The 8,813-nt window shown below is 48.9% G+C and overlaps 1 long non-coding RNA gene across 1 annotated transcript; it reads right to left on the bottom strand.

The window, feature by feature from the left end:
* Nucleotides 1–697: 697 nt before the first annotated feature.
* Nucleotides 698–8,324, bottom strand: LOC116873278. The gene is made up of 3 exons (XR_004383768.1): nucleotides 8,284–8,324; nucleotides 6,508–6,613; nucleotides 698–973 (listed from the first exon to the last, which is right to left on the bottom strand). It is a non-coding gene; the product is annotated as an uncharacterized LOC116873278 (long non-coding RNA).
* Between the last annotated feature and the right edge of the window lie 489 nt (nucleotides 8,325–8,813).

Raw genomic sequence — 8,813 nt, 5'->3', positions numbered from 1 at the left:
TCTGAGGAGTGGGACGGAGGCCGGACAGGAAACAGGATTTATTGTTTTATTTATTATTTATTTTGGACCCTTCTGCAATACTGGAATTACTTTTCAAACCAGCTGGAAATAGGTGCTGAGCGCCATTCTGTACCTAGCACTCTGTCGAGCCGCGGGAGAACAGAGAGGAGGGTCACACGTGCTGACCTTGAGCAGCCCCTCAGTTAAGACAGGAATATAAACAGACGGGGTGGGGGCCACCTTTTGGGAGTGACAGAGTGGGCAGGGTCTGCAGGGAGGAAGGGAAGGGGGCTGAAGGGGGAGAAGTCTACCTTTGGAGGAGCCCATGTGTGAGTGAGAGCTGAAGACTTAGTGAGGGCAGGTAGCAGACCCTAGGCTGGGAAGGAGAACGAGCACAAGGGCATAGAGATCTGCCCGCAAGCGGGGTGCTTGGGGGGTACTGTGGCTTGTGACGGCAGGTGACCATGAGCACGTGAGGAGAGGCATGGCTGTGGAAGGAGGCTAGACCACGTGGGCCTGGGACTTCCTGCAGGCGGTGGTCAGCTGCTCACACCCCAGGAGTTCTGAATATGGAATCATTTGGGACTGCAGCAAAAATGGAGGCCACTTGGAGGAAGAAGCTTCTGGTAGCTTCTAGAAACTTCTAGGATTGTCTGAGCAAGATCCCAAATGCCATCTCCTTCGCGATTGTTTTTTTTAAATCTTGCTGTGATGGGGAGAGTGTGAAGGGCCGAGCAGAGAGAAGCCAGAAACTGGGATCAGGTTGTCTGAATCACTCCTTTGTAGAGGGTGTGTTTCCCCAACTGACTCTGGGCTGCTGTAAATGAAAATTGTGGAGAGAGTTTGCAGGTGGGTGTGCGGGTAACAATTCCCCCAGGGGCCTGGCTGTGAAGATGGCTGAGGTCCTTCTTCACAGCTGTCCAGGATGTCCAGGGCTGTGTGGCTTCCTGAGGCCACCTCTGTGACCTCTCAGCTGTGGAGGAAGGATGGGGGAAGAAGAGCAGGTGACACGTTTGTAAACGTGTGGTTCCTTTTTGTTCATCTCTGCCTGCGTTTATATCCAGACTCTCTGAGGGGATCAATTGTGGATGACATCAGCAATCCCGAGGAGTTGGACTCCTAAGTCATCCTCAAGGGAACTGGTATCTGGTTAATTGAATTCTATGGCTCCAACTGAGTTACCACAGTGACAAAGGATGATGGACGTGCCAGAGCTGAGAGCATTAAGAGTGAATTCAATGCTCCTGCCCCACGATGGGAATTCAGTCTTGCTGTGGGAGTTCAAGGAACCGCAGCGGTTCACAAGGCCTGACTCATGATCGTGGGCATCAGTTTTCATTGCCCAAGATTCTAGACCTAAGAGGTGCTGGAGTTTGGACTGAATCAACAGTTTCATGTATGTCTTGGCTCAAACCCCTTCACTGGCTCCCCGGTTTGGATGGCCAGACTTAGCAAACAGAAATGCAGAATGCCTGGTTCAGTCTGAATGTCAGATACTAAATGAATAATTTTCCAGCGTCATTATGTCCATGCACGTGTTAGTTGCTGCTTATCTGAAACTCAGGTTTAACCAAGCATCTTGTATGTCATCTGGCAATCCTATTCCCAATAGCTACAAACTAAAGCCCAAATTCTGGCATCCAGTTCTCCAGGATTTAGCCCCGACCTGACTTTGCAACCTCATTTCCCACGCACTGTTCCCTTTCTGGTCTCCAGTTTAGTTTCTAGACAAAGCTTACTACCTCCTATGTGTTGCTTTGCCTTTTGTTTCCTGCCTCTCTAACTTTTCCAACACTTCTCCCTTTGTTTTCCATTTTAAAGGTCATGTCTAGTCTGCCATCCCTAATCCCCAGTGAGGCAGAACCTCTCTCCTCTTTAAACATCCTTGGTATCCTTTTGAGCAAGCATCTACAATTATAGAGGACACTTATGGCTTTATTGGCCTGGTACCTCTTCCTTTGCCTGGAAAAAAAAAATCCCTACTTTTGACAATTGTTCCTCTGACTCCAACCACTTGATTCTGACAGGAGTTTCTATACTCTCCTTGACTCCGTCCTCTGGCCACAGATGATTGGCCCAAAAGTGGAAACGTGATCCAAGCTGGGCCAATGAGATCCTTCCCTAGGTGATGTTTATAGCTCATCTTGTCAGGCACTCAGCCCAGACCCCACTCCAACGCCTGAACTGAGCACTGAGCCAGGATCCCCTCTGAGGTCAATGACGTCATCATTTCACCCGTAATGATCTATAGTCCTAGTTGCCCTGTCACCTAAGGACACTCAGCCCCATGTGACCCTGGTGATGCAAGAGGATGTAATGAGGTAGGCACTGCCCCAGCAGTCCAGAGGGAGACCTGGACTCTAGTCAGAGCTTGGCTACTAACTCCCTGCAAGAGCCATCATCGCAACAGTCGGCAAACCCTTCAAGAGCAAGACCACCCCTTACTCTTTGTAGCGTCAGCTACGTACACCCAGCAGGTGTTAGATAGATGGTAGAGGATGGTGGTGATGATAGTGACGGTCACAACGACACAGCAAGCCACTGCCTCCCTCTGGGACTTCGCTTTCCTGACTATCAAACTGGGGAATTGGATTTGATGAGTTTTAAGAGCACCTCCATTTCAAAGAATCTTGTCACCACCAACGCCAGCCCCGGAAGATCCTGATGACTGCCTCATGACACCTACAGGCCACTGACCCACGATTGACGTTGCTGTCAAAGACAGAGCCATCTTGGGGCCCCTGGGTGGCTCAGTCTGTTAAGCATCTGCTTTCAGCTCAGGTTACGATCCCAGGGTCCTGGTATCGAGCCCGGCGTCAGGTTCCCTGCTCGGCGGGGAGTTGGCTTCTCCCTCTCCCACTCCCCCTGCCTGCTACTCTGCCTATTTGTGTGCGTTCTCTCTCTCTCTCTCTCTCTCTGTCAAATAAATAAATAAATAAAATCTTTAAAAATAAATAAATAAAATAAAACCCACACGTCTTAGCAAAGTTGCACTTCAATTGAACTTCTGCTAAGCCCAGACGTGTAGTGGTATTTATGATTCGCCGGACGGCCACAGTGGCATTTAGTCCTTTAAAAAAAATAAAAAATGACAGGGCCTGTGAGAAACCCATCAGCCACTTTGTGTCATAGTCAGAGAGAGTCACTAATGGCTTTGTCCCCTGGCTATGGCTTCCCAGAGGGCATTGAGAAGGATTAAAAGGTACCGAGGGAGTAATTCTGAGACTTCAATGCCTTTAATATGTCACAGGTGAGAAAATGAAAGAGCTTGTACATCTCTGTGCTGACCAGAGGGCTTTGAGACACATTGTCAGGAAGAGCCAGAAATCCCAGGTCGGGGCCAGGAAGCTGAAGTAGGAGCCTGTCTGAGGCTGGGGTGGGGAAGCTGCCTGTGGGAGGGGGCGTTGCCCACAGCAAGTGCTGCAAACACCGGAAGTCCAGAAAACTTGGGCAGAGGAGGCTCCAAGGCATGAGGAGGGGCTCATGGTTCCTTCTGGAAAATAAGATCATGCAACTGAAGAGTCTTCCGGGCCATCGCAAGAGTCGGGAATGTTCTGCCAGTCGTCCACTGTCTAAAATAGTTTACTTTGTAAGTAGAATAAATATCTAGGAAGGAAACAAAGCTTAGAGAATCGAAGGCAGTAGAGTGTAAACTTGCTGACTGTGGTTTCAAATCTACACATTGTAAGCCAAGAGCTGTGTCCAGGTGGCTGTCTCATCCTCAGGCTCAAGTCACCAGGACCTGGGTGCAGTCCTGCCAGGCACTGCATCAGCTCCTCTACCCAAGCCTCGGGGTCTCCAGACAGCCCCCGAGAAGGGCCTGCCAGTTAGCAAACCAAACCCTCCAACAGGGTCTGGCCCCAGCCCAAGGAAAGCAAAACGCAGACCAGGCATGAGCAAGGACAAGACAGAGCCCATCCCACCAGACTTCACCCTTCCCAGGCTCCCCTCCAGAGAGGGATGCAGTGGCCACGACATGTATTTTCCCAATCAATTCCTACAGAGGGTTTCGTATTTTGTACCTCGAGAGCGGAGAGGGTAGCTGCAGAAAATCGCCCCCACGCTATAGAATGGACGGATCAGGTGTGTCTCTTTACACATGTGTGTTTCCGATTACTCAGACTCAGGAACATCCACAGAGAACGGCAAGGTCACGCACGCCTTTTGCCTCGTTGTGTCTGAGACGGCAAGACGGGTCCCTGGCACCTCTACTCGGGAGCCATACAGGGAAATCTGGCCAGGGTTCTCGTTCTTGCTGGGTCTGCTCTAACCAGCTCCGTCTGATCCAGTAACCAGGATCACAAAAGGTGCCACTGGTATTTCCATCAGGACGCAGCGGACACAGGCTGCATTAGGTTGGACTAAACGAATTTTCTTGAATGGGGTCATCCAGGGTCCCTGCCTTCATGCTGATTCATTATACATAAAATAAAAATACTTTAAAAAATATTTTAAAAATTATGAATGTTTGGGGCGCCTGGGTGGCTCAGTGGTTTAAAGCCTCTGCCTTCGGCTCAGGTCATGATCCCAGGGTCCTGGGATCGAGCCCCGCATCGGGCTCTCTGCTCAGCAGGGAGCCTGCTTCCTCCTCTCTCTCTCTCTGCCTGCCTCTCTGCCTACTTGTGATCTGTATGTCAAATAAATAAATAAAATCTTAAAAAAAAATTATGAATGTTTTAATGTGAAAAAATTAAATTTAATTTAGAGGTGGCTCCAGATATAAACATACATATAAACACACAAGCAGAATAAAAGTATGACCACAGAGGGAGTCTGGCATTACCAGCCAAGATCACCCCGTTGGGTGTTGCTTAAACCCCCAGTGGGGGCATTGGGTGTAGTCTCCCGGTTCCAGCCCAGGTCAGTTTTTCTCATCACCGTCTTGGTGTTTGATCCATTCTAGCCCCAAAAAACCATGACAAAACAGGATCTGTTGGTGTCCATGAACTCTACAGAGAGGTCTCCTTCTTTCTGTCTGCCAGTTTCCATCTCAATGGCCCGGGCTTTATCTGCGGTCCTCCTGCCTGGATGTTTTCATTTGTCCTGCAGGATCTCTGTGGGGATCCAACGTGGGGATGGGTGTTCTCTCCAGGCACTTCTTTCCAGGGGGAACAATTCTGAAAATCTTCCTCTCTATATGTGGGTCACAGCAGCAGGGCCTGGGGGATGTTTTGTAGACCGCCTTTCTTTAAGCAGGAAGACACGTTCTAGAGCTGAATGGAAGACCTCCCTCATCCATGGCTGCTTCTTGTGTTCCCTTGTTATGCAGTCCTTTAGTGGGAACAGTCAGGGTTCAGCACTGTCCCCGTTCTAGACCCTCCTCTCTGGGGCTTTGCAGTATGGCTATCTCAAGCCCGGATCACCTACGGTATCCTCCCAGCAGTGATGCATTCGTCCCTGCAAAACAGAAGACCCTGATTTAAAGTTCCCTGTGGAATTCTCGTCCAGAACCCAAACCCACCAGAGCATATGTGTAATCCCTTCTCCTTCTTCTTCCTCTTCTACCACTTCCTCCTCCTCCTCCTTCGAGAGACAGAGAAAGACAGAGAGACAGAGAGCAGGGGGGCAGGAGGGAGAGGCAGAGGGAGAGAGAGAATCTGGAGTAGGCTTCATGCCCAGTGCAGAGCCTGAGGCAGGGCTCAAATCCCATGACCCTGAGATCATGATCTGAGCCAAAATCAAGAGTCGGACGCTTAACCAACTGAGCCACTCAGACACCCCATGGAGTCCCTTCTTTTTCACTCAGATGAGCCATTTCTGCCAAATACAATGGTTCCTAAAGTTGTACCCAAGTAAGATTTGTGTAAATTGAAATTTTAACAGCAACCCTGCAAATAATCTATTATTTTCGATTTAGTGCACTTTGGTGTACAATTGCTTAATCCCTCTATATTTTAGGTTTTGTGAATTATGTTTTTCTAAGAGTGTGTGGTTTTAAAGAAGAAACTGTCTCTGGAGACAAGGTTTCATTAAACAGTAATCAAGATAGAAAGGGTTAACGGCAGAAAAATTAAGTAACAGAAGAGCATTGCGTCTTGTCCCCTGGAAGCAAGGCCAGGTCCCAGCTGGAGGAGGCAGCCTCAGTCTGAGAGCAAGGGAATGAGAGTTGGAGCAAATGTATGCATGAGAGAAGGGGTGCACTCCCAGACAGAGAGTGGGGGCCTGCGGGAGCCTGCCAACAGCCCGAGTTACATAGACAACATGAGGTGGCCTGTCCATGGCCTGAGGGGCCTGTCCTCAGCCTGGGGCCTGTCCTACACGATGGGAATGTATCCTGGCCAAATTTCCTCCATGGTTCTTTGGTCTTGAATTCTCTAAGCCACTTTGGGTCCCTGGCTAGAGACTGTTTACTCATCTGTGCACTACTGCTGGGATGCAAAGTGCCCTGTGAGCATTGTTAAATGGAGTTCCTCCAGCTTGTCCAATAATTTTCTCTCTCGCTGGGTCACATCCATGAGGACACACACAGTCATCCTAAGGCCCACACTTTGTCTTTGTAGGTCTTACCTCCGGACCAAATTGTCCATTGCTACTGCTGTTTCGGGACTTCAGCAAGTTCCTTTTCCCGGGGAGGCAGCTTCTAAGGTCTGTTCAGCAGCTATTTCCTGGGTGCCTATAATCGAATGCAAGGGCATGGGACACATGCTACAAAGGCACACACCAATAGCAGGTACACTTCCTGCCCTAAACAACCTAGAACTATTACAAAAACAAGACAGGCGCTGTATTTTGTTGTAGAGATCTTCCCTGGGCAAGCTGACCACAGCCCATACAAAGCCCCCAGCAGACATGATATTGACATGGTCATCGCATTCGGTGTCTGATCTCAGGCAAACACTTGAGACTGGTTCACACGACCAAGCTCCTGAGACTGGCAGATTAGCTGGTCACCCGTGTGTGAGCTAAAGACCCAAAGACAGCTGCCTAGAGTCCCAGAATGTTTGGATCAACTCGCCAGCACCTCTGAGGGTGTCTACATAGGAGGCAAATGCCAGAGAAAGGTGGGAGAGTGAGAGACTGGGCTAGTGTCATCAGCAATGTTTATCGCACACCTTCACTTCCGCTGCAGGGACAGGCTGCCGTGGGGATGCTAAACTCATGTCACCTGGTCAGGGCCAAAGACACCCTGCTTTTCTATAGTCTGTGTTCACTTCCATTGACACATTCTTTTTTTTTATTTCATCCATTAATTCCATTGAATGGATTATGGTCAAGTCATGAAATCATGCTCATCCTGCTCCTTTCCTGAGAGAGGTTCTGCCTAGGAGATGATTCTGTCTTTCAATCACTGCTTTAAGCAGCTTGACTCTGGGACTCTGACATGCTTCCCTGTCACAAATAACCACCTTCACGGTACAGACTCCATTGTGCCAACTCAATGAAGCAGGCTGGGTTAAGTGTCCAGCAGGAGAGCTATGGAAGGACAGAAGGGAGAGGGTCACCGAGATGCTCTGAAGACCATCACGGAGGCGATGGAATTGGCAGAGGGCTTTGGGAAATGTTGGGATTTTAATAGGCAGAAGGGGGGAGGATGTTTAGATGAGCAGAGACTTGGAAGAAAGCAAGCAAAAAGTGTCGGTGGTATTGCTAAAGAGACAGTTATAAAGGAGAGTCTGGGGAGATGGAGGTATGGAGGGTGGAGCCCAAGTAGTTGGTTCCAAGGCAAGGAGAAGCCGTTGAAGGGTTTTGTATGGGACAGTGACACGATCAAAGTAGAACTTTAAGAAAATGAAGTCAGCAATGGGAGAGGAAAAGCCCAGTTTTAGACAGACTGAGCGCCAAGTAAAGGATTCCCAGAATAGAATTATGGTGTTTTCACAAGTACAAAGACCTTTGCCAGAGGGAGTTTAGAGTCTGTTACAAATGGAACCAAAAAATGGGTAATAAAGTAATACTGAGCTTCTATATCCAAAAATAACCTCTGGCAGCAGGAAATTGTTTTGCAAGTCAGGCTGTTATCTAAGGAAAAGATTTTCCAAATTCCTTTATTCCTTTGGCGTATCAAATATGGGAGTCTACAGAGTTCCCATGAGGCTTGTAGGAGAGATCTCGTTCATCACTGAAGTTTAGCTGGAGGGTCAGTGAGACAGATATGAGGTAGGGGAAGGACAGGAAAAGTCCACACTTTCCCTGGCTTCATGGATGGAAGAAAGAGAGGGAAGACAGTGAGGAGAAAAAGCAGATGACATGGAACTCTCAAAATCCACTATCCAAGCTCAGACATGGACAGGTAAAGAGAGCACCCAATCAGTTCAAGGTGATATCAAAGGCAGAAGGCCTTACCTAAGGAGGTTGTCGTGACAGGAGGAGAAGAACCATGGCAGAACTTGGGGTGGGCAGCCAGGCAGGGCAGGGTGCCAGAAAGGGCAAACACTCAGGGATCTGCAGCCAGGGTGCCCGGCTGAACCCATGCCAAGTAGGCAGAAGCCAGGTAGCAAGTTCCATTAGCTTCAGACTTCGGCAAGCAGGAGGAGTCCAGGTAGACCAAACCTATAAGCCAGGGACAGAGGGGTAGAGGACACCATCATTGGGCACCCCAAGTCCCCACTGTTGCTATAAACAAAGGTACAGTCTTCTCCATACACCCAGACACCATCTCAGAGCCCGAGAGGCAAAAGGAGAAGAGTCTTATCGATTGACCATCTTTATCCAAACTGAAGTTCCCTAACAGGTCCAGTTAAATGGACAGATCAGACCATGTTGAAACAGGATTCAATAGTAAATTAATTGTTGCCATTAATCAGCAAGTGGAGGGTGGAGGAGAGAGGATGCTAGGAGGAAGACCATATCAATTATGGAAAATCTAAAAATTG

This window comes from Lontra canadensis, unplaced genomic scaffold (genome assembly GCF_010015895.1).
Source record: "Lontra canadensis isolate GAN:19392208 unplaced genomic scaffold, GSC_riverotter_1.0 scaffold32, whole genome shotgun sequence".
NCBI lineage: Eukaryota > Metazoa > Chordata > Mammalia > Carnivora > Mustelidae > Lontra > Lontra canadensis.
Note: the sequence above shows the minus strand (reverse complement) of the source record. Positions and strands in the feature narration are given on the sequence as shown.